At 38.0% G+C, this 7,942-nt stretch overlaps 1 long non-coding RNA gene across 4 annotated transcripts in view; it reads right to left on the bottom strand.

Annotated features, from left to right (window-relative positions):
- Window positions 1-726: 726 nt before the first annotated feature.
- Window positions 727-7,942, bottom strand: part of LOC133954819 (uncharacterized) — a 31,163-nt gene continuing 23,947 nt past the window's right edge. For all 4 annotated transcript variants that reach the window (XR_009920829.1, XR_009920826.1, XR_009920827.1 and 1 more), the window contains 4 exons: window positions 5,252-5,320; window positions 3,458-3,539; window positions 2,907-2,946; window positions 727-1,583 (listed from right to left, as the gene is read on the bottom strand). This is a non-coding gene — a long non-coding RNA (uncharacterized LOC133954819). The remainder of the gene's footprint in view (window positions 1,584-2,906; window positions 2,947-3,457; window positions 3,540-5,251; window positions 5,321-7,942) is intronic.

The following is a 7,942-nucleotide window of genomic DNA, read 5'->3' as shown; positions in this document are numbered from 1 at the left end:
TCTGCTCCCCACTGGCCGCCTCCCGGCCGATCCGCCCCGCCGGTTCGCGCGTATACAAGTTAATCAAGCTCGGAGCGTCCCCCATTCCTTCGATTTTCTGTATGAAGGGAGACCGGGACGAGCAGCGATTGGGTGAGCATTACGGCAGCTCCCATCCGGAGGCTGCCATTGGCTGTGGCCGGAACAGGTTTGTCAGTCTCAGTCAGGATTATGAAACCCTCCGAACCCACGCTTTCGGAAAAAAAAATGCCCACACCACTTTATGAATGAAAGGATGCCCTTATTGGTGAAAAATGCACTCGTCCTCCCGCCCCTTCGAGCGCGTTTGGAGGCAGTTCACTGGTTTAAATGCTGCCAGTCTGTGAGGTCAGCCTGCTCCCACCTAGACATGAGTCACTCGTCTATTTTAGGTATTCTGACTGCATCATACTGCTGATAAACCACTGAAATGCGCACTGAGCCATCTTGGCGCATAGATTGACTCGTGTTGGACCAGATTTCTCTTAAACTCTCGCCTCTGCTGCAAAGCGCAAATTCAGGCTGCACGGTTAAAAAAAAAACTACAATCCCCAACACAGCTTTCGATTTATTTTTTTGAATCTCGCGAGATTTCCATCGAAGTTGTCAATTCCCCCTTCCCAAAACATTGAGGAGGGGGAGATGAGATGTATTTTGGTCATGTGTGTGTTACATAAGCGCAGAGACAAACATGCGGATTTCCATAGCTTTATTGTATGTTCATATCACATCGATTCAAAAAAATCACATCCATACAATATTAATCCAGTAGTGTTCACAGGGGCCGGGTGTTTCATCAAACCCACTGTCACGACTTTCTCCTCATGTCTGCGCTCTCGGTTCCCCACTCCGACCCAGAGAGAGGCTGGGCGCAATACACTCCAACGCTCCCCCCTGTGCCGCCATGCTCCCTCTCCCTGCCCCCCTCTCTCGTGCACACAGACACACTGAAACTAAACATGAAATCCTGACAAACCGAGGCTGTGTGGTACTAAGTGAAGCTTGTCGTGTACTCAGCAGAGGATGGAGAGTATGAAACTGAGTCCACATGCTGGAAGTCGTCATGCAGCTGCTCAGATTCTCTGACACAAGTGGAGAGAGATGGAGGAGACCGGGCAATGCAGCAGCAGCAACTTGTGCAACATTTGCAAACTGGATGAAAATGAAACTGATCACTGACCAGCCATTCAAAGTAAAAATACACTTATAAAATGTGATCTGTCACAAAATAAAATGTACACAAAGTAATTTAGATTTCTGGAATATCCTTACACACACAATACTTTAAATTAATCTCCACGTTAATACACATTTATCAAATTACATGCTGGGATGTTGGCCAAGTTATTACACAGAAATATTTGTCTGAAATTCCACATCGAAAAAGGTAATACACAACATTTACAGTACAGTGTAACACAACGAAAAACGTAGCCTCAAAGTGGGTATGAACTGATAACATTAAAGATGATTCATTTTTACATAACACACACACACACACACACACACACACACAGACACATTTGGTTAGTCCACCTTCCCGTCGTGTCCTCGCAGCCCAGCAGCTGAAAACGATAGAGAAAATGTGGATTTAGTTTTAATTTAGTTTTTCTGTGTAACCTGAGGAAGTGTACAAACTGCTCACTAAAGCATCCCTTTACACACCACTACTTATATCGCATTATTCTGAGGAATAATATTTTGTTGGGGTCTGGTTCTACCGGCTTTTGACACAACAATACCAGAAACGACCACCTCTGCTGTTGTCTCGTTACAGGATTTGTGCTCTTGAAAAGTGTATTTAACCCTCTAAGTATTGATGGCCCTAAGCACACACACCAGCTCCCCAAAATCCTACAACGCAAAGCTTTTCTCACATAAAGCTTCTGCCCCCCCCCCAACACACAAACACACACACACACACCCTCTACTTCACTATATCAGCCTCAACTCTCGCACCATTTTTCCCTTCATACACCCGAGTCTGACTATCCACTCTGACACTGCAGTGACAAATTGTCCCATCCATCATAGTTACTGACTATCATCTTTGTCCATAAATTCCATAAGTTCAGTGGTTGTTTTTTTCTCTCGTGTTTTCTTAATGTTAATAATCCTGAAACAGGATTTAAGGTGAACAAATATTACTGGAATTTTTAAACAAACAAATAGTAAGCGTACTGAAAATTTCTCATCTCACAGACTACCATCACTGATTTCAACAATGCTATTTTAAGAAAAACTATATATAAAGTGGGATTTTGTAAGAATATATTTTGTAGTGCAGACTTTGGCAGACTTTGAACCTTCTGTGTGTCGCTGTCCACATACGTGGTGCTGAAACGCGTATTTCAGTACCGTAGCAGTGGACAGCGACCCCCAGAAACTAAGCCCCCTGAATATTAACATGTATGAAGCTTCTCATAAGTAGATGACCGACTCCTGCCCTGCACAGCGGTTTCAGCATCTGTATCAGCCTCAGACCCGAATCTGAGAGAGAGCAGCGAGCAGAGCTCTCCTGCCCTGTCCTTTACTGTCCACCCCACAGTCAATAGCATTCTGTCAGTCTCTCGTTTGTTGTTGGTGCACCATTAACGTCTGTGACACAACATGCACTTTTGTATCCATAAAAATATCCATCGAAGCATCCCATCAACTTCAAAGCAGCACATATACAGCCAAATTCCCATTTTGCACATTCAGAATATTGCCTTGACAGTCACAATACTCAGGAGTAAAAACTCAAACTGAATAACTGTTTAGTCGCACATAACCTTTCTCTTTTAGCTGTACTGAGTGACAGCTCCGATTTATCAAGTCAAAAGAATCATTACAAGTATTTGACAACCGCCTCCGATAATATAGCAACAGGCATTTCTTTTACTCACCTACATCCCTGATTGATCCGAAAGAGGACAGCAGCTGCATCTATGGAAACACAAACACACGCACACGCACACGCACACACACACACACACACACACACACACACACAAATGAGTCTCAATTATTCTCTGCAAAAATGTACAGTTCTCCTTTAACAAAGCAATATCTTATATTTTCATGTCTGTAACTTTTCAAAATGCCTCACAATGATAACGGTATCATTACACAGACTATAAGTGGTGACTACTATAATTCCATCAATAAAGCAGTTTAATAAACAAAAATGTAGTCTTTCAAATGTGTAAAGCGCTGGGTCCTCACTGGTAACTTTTATATTAATAATACTAAATGGGCAACAGAGAAATGACCCAGAGTAACATGTACAAATATTTTCTTTAACATGAAGTTTTATTAATTTTTTAGCTTAGCTGTAGGTCCTCATCACATGAGACTTTTCAGTTTTTTATATCAATGACAATAACTATACAAATGTATAAGATTACTGTGATTTGTTGTTGTATAAAATAAAACGTGAAGTATTTAATATAATCACCTGTTTGTGTGTGTTACATCCAGCCGAGTAGCCCTGTTAAGAGCAGGCACCTAAGTGGCTTCTGTCTCATCATCCTGTTTAACTGTTTATCATGCAAGGAAATAAATAAAAACATTACATAAAAACAACTTTAAACTGACCTGGTCATCCACACTCACACACACACACACACACACACACACACACACACACACACACAAGACTGATAAACTCACACCCTTGTGGCTTGTTGGCATAAGTGAGTATTTGTGTCAGATATTTTCCTCTACATTTACATACAATTTTGTTCCAGTTTAAGTGAGATTTAATTCTAATGCAACGTAAAGAGAATGTGTACATATATGCATCACAGATATATTTAGCCTGTGTCGGAAAATCGACCACAGACTCATACACACTGTTCCATATTTTTTGCTTTTAGAATACATGTATATCACTGCTCGTACTGTCTCTCATTTCAATCTCTCTCGCTCTTTCTCTCTCTCTCTTTCACACACACACACACACACACACACACACACACACACACACACACACACACACACACACACACACACACACACACACCACACACACACTTCTGTTGTCTGATATGTCTTTAAATTAAAACTGGATATTAGTCTGTGAACATAATCAGGTTTAAACATGCTGGATGTCTGGACAGGTTTTACTGAAGCAGTTTTCAAAGTAGTCACACAGAAAAAACTTGTCATCAAGCTCCTCTCATCTAAATTTCATAAATATATGTTTCAAATTCAACTTATTTTTCTGACTGAACAAGCATTTGTGGATGGGGATATTTAATATTATATTTTTTTGCCATCAAAATAATCATAAGCGAAGAGGCCAGTTTATTAGGTAAACCTTATACTAATACAACAGTGCAGCAGTAAATAGTGTTCTTTCATTTAGGCTTTAATGTTAAGTGATTGTTGAAAATATTGTGGATGAGTTGAATCAACTTCATAACATGTTTGTGTTGCTGTTTAATTGTATTGTATCATTATGAGAGGTTTTTCATTTTATTGTATTTTTACACACTGCTACCATAGGAATGATGTCTGGCTAAATCATTAAATCATCAGGACAAATTACAATCTTCAAATATTTGAATCAACATCACTGTAATAGTTTTGATTCAATTCATGTAAAGAGGTTTAATTGCATGTCAGTTCAATTCAACTGACCTGCATATACCTAATAAACTGGTCTAAGCAACGAGCAGCTTAAATGCAGAAAGGCTAACACTGGAACAGGCTGTAAAAAACATTGTCAGATAAACTCTTTCATTGATATTTGTACAAATATAGGAGCAATAATCAATTTTCTAGGGTAAAGATTTACCAAGCTGTTGTATGTTATGATGAGGGGACTACATTGTAGTTAGGTTTACTAATCATTAAATCGGTTTTCTTTAAATCACAAAATGTACAACACAAAATTCTCTTATTCTGCTGCTTTCCTATAGCAGCTGAATGGTTGAACTGCCAAATATACTTACAAGGGCTAAAAAGATGTTTAAACCAGTTACAACCAGATGTTTTTCTAACCTATTTAGACAGAAAAGATAGAGCCTATAGTTTTAGAAATTTCAAGTCATGTTCACGTTTGTATTTATCTGGAGAGGGTCTAACTATCACATGAAATGTGGTTTTAGTTTAAGACCTTTGTGAATTGATTTTCAGTGAGAAATGTGTGAAGAGTTTAATGCTTGAGGGATGAATACCTTTTGTTTTCATGTGAAAAGATGAACATTTATTTTCAATATTCATAAATCTTAAGTCACACATTTACCTTCCCAGACCTTTCCTGGATCTCAGTGCTGTTTCCACTTTCTCCCCTCTTACGATTATCATTTCAGCTCTATGAATACACAAAAAATACATTTTCAGCACACTTGTTTTTAATGTATGCATTTACAATATCCGAATAAAGCTTGTAACAAATAAGCTGCCACTAAAAATACAGACAGTTGTGTCTGTAATTAACAGACAGTGAGTGTTAGTGCAGGTAACAAGGTGAGGACTCCTCTGTGGGACAGCACGCAACATGTCAACCTCCCCTATTCAACCCCCCTGGCCCACATGACAGACTGCTCACTGTTCTCCTCTTTGGGCAAGACTCATTCTGCATCTACTGCCGTGTTAGGGTGAAACACACAGACACTTGCACAAAAGTAAATCCACGGATAAAAAAAATACATATAAACATACTGTATGTTAAAAACAAACTGTATTTAACATACACACACAGACACACACACGCACACACACACACACACACAAAAAGAGATGTCGCAGAAATCGTGTGTTGACACACATCTACACACACACACACAACTGGGTAGCTTATTAAGTCAAATTATGTCAAATACATAAACTCCTCACACACAACTATGGTACATTAAATGAAACAGTACTTTTCAACCACTACTTGTCAGTAACACTCACAACAGCTGATGTGTGGCACAATGAAAACGTGCACTTTGTATTTATCTTAACTGCATTACACACTGGTATTGATGCAAGTTATTATGCACCACACATGACCTAACTACCACTGTAAAACCAGTTAACTCCTTCCTTTTCATCTGTGTATCATCACATTATGTTTATAAGTGTTTAAATTAATCCAGTCATACATTTTTTCATACAACTTTAATTTAGTGTGTCTGTTTAATCTATTCTAATATAAAAATATGTTTTATGTTTTGTAATATTTTCTCTTATTTCAATTATTTTGCTGCTACTTGGCTATGTACATATTTTAATAAGAAACATGTTGATTTTTTGCATTACATTTATACGAACACAAAGTTTATAATCTGTGAGTTTTCCTCAGCCTATAATTTCCCTATTCAATCATGTGAATTTAGGCATCAGTTGTGATTTTTGAGAGTTTGAAATCTGCCTCTTTGACACAAGCTTTCTGCTGCTTGCTCTGCCTCTCCGGAGCTCTGTGCCTTCAGCTGTACAGTCAGCCATTTTCTGTCAGACATGAGGAGACTTCACTGAGGCTGCACTGCCTCTGAATGCAGGGCTTTAAATAACACAACACACACCAGACATGTGGAGAGAAAACACATGTGAACTATGATATAAACACCTTTTATCTGTCAGTGATCCCTGAGCTGGAGCCCTCACATGCCTAACTACATTGGTCTCAACAAAATGGCGGACGTGCATCTTCAAGGATTACCATACATATCAGTTTAAACAAGCCTCACTTCACCTGTGATTGTAGCTCTTGTTTTTCTGCTGTGGGCGGCTGAACATATTTAAAGCATTGTTTTGTTTTTGGTGCTTTGGGAAATTTTTTAGTCACACAAAGAAGAACACTGGATATTTAAAAATGGCCTCTTTCTCACAATAGCTGTGAGATAAGATTTAAAAAACGTATCAGGAGAAGAATTTAACTTTTCCCCTCAGTGCGTTTATGTGTTTGTGGAGAAAAAGTGAAGATTTGACTTTCTCAAATGTAATGCTTTAATATTTAAGAAAATCTACTGTTTTTTACTTTAATAAATTGTCAAAAGGTTTTGTGCAAAGTAGATGTTGAGCAGGTGAGCACACAGCCTGTCAGAGTCAACTCCTCTAAATATGATCTTACTAAACGAACATTCAAGCCATTTAAAATGTCACAAGTGAAAGTCTCAATCGAAAGCTTTTTGTTTCCTATGGCGATAAAACATCCGTGTTGAATGACTAGATAAACACGGACAGGAGAATCTGATATTTGAAATTCTTGGCATTAAACTATTTACATTTAAAGTAAATAAAGCTAATCAGTGGTGGTTTCTGCCTTTAAAAACACCAATGAAATTAGATTATTGAATAAGACTTTTTTAGAATTTAAGTCTATGTTTATGTCCAAGCTGATTTGATATGTGCCATAATGGTAAAGTTAAGATTTCTTTAAAGTTTTGTACTAAAATCCTCACACTTAGAAAGATTTGAATTGTCCATGGAGAATGCCTCCAAATATTTATGCAGCAAAAGACTCTCTCAGCTGAAATTAATGGGAATGTAAACATTTGCTACAGGCTTTAATTCATGAATCACAATATGAAGCTGAGAAAGAAACCGGTGACGATCTCAATAAAAGTGTCATTTAAATTGTTCTCAACCACTTAAGAATGACATGAAACTACATAGTAGTTTTCCAAATCTGGGGACCGCAATTTACACAAAGAGGCCAATTATATGTATATTAGTTTTATTGTAATGTTAGCAAGTGACATGTAAAGTTAAGACTGTATATATTTATTTTGTGAGAATAAATTACCGCAAAAAACAGTATCTAGAAAAAGGCAAAAGTTGGATTAATGTCGAGATGAGCTCAGTTACATTGCGATACAGGAATTTTGTTTTCATTAGGTTGTAGGATTCTTTTCTTGCTCTTGTTCTTTCATTAGTTATTGACCATCATTATGATCTGTGTGACAGATTAAAAGCTTTTCATTGATTACTTCATTGAAGTTTGGTC

The sequence above is a fragment of the Platichthys flesus genome, chromosome 6 (assembly GCF_949316205.1).
Source record: "Platichthys flesus chromosome 6, fPlaFle2.1, whole genome shotgun sequence".
NCBI lineage: Eukaryota > Metazoa > Chordata > Actinopteri > Pleuronectiformes > Pleuronectidae > Platichthys > Platichthys flesus.
The sequence above is the reverse complement of the archived record's forward strand: the minus strand, read 5'-3'. Positions and strand labels throughout refer to the sequence as shown.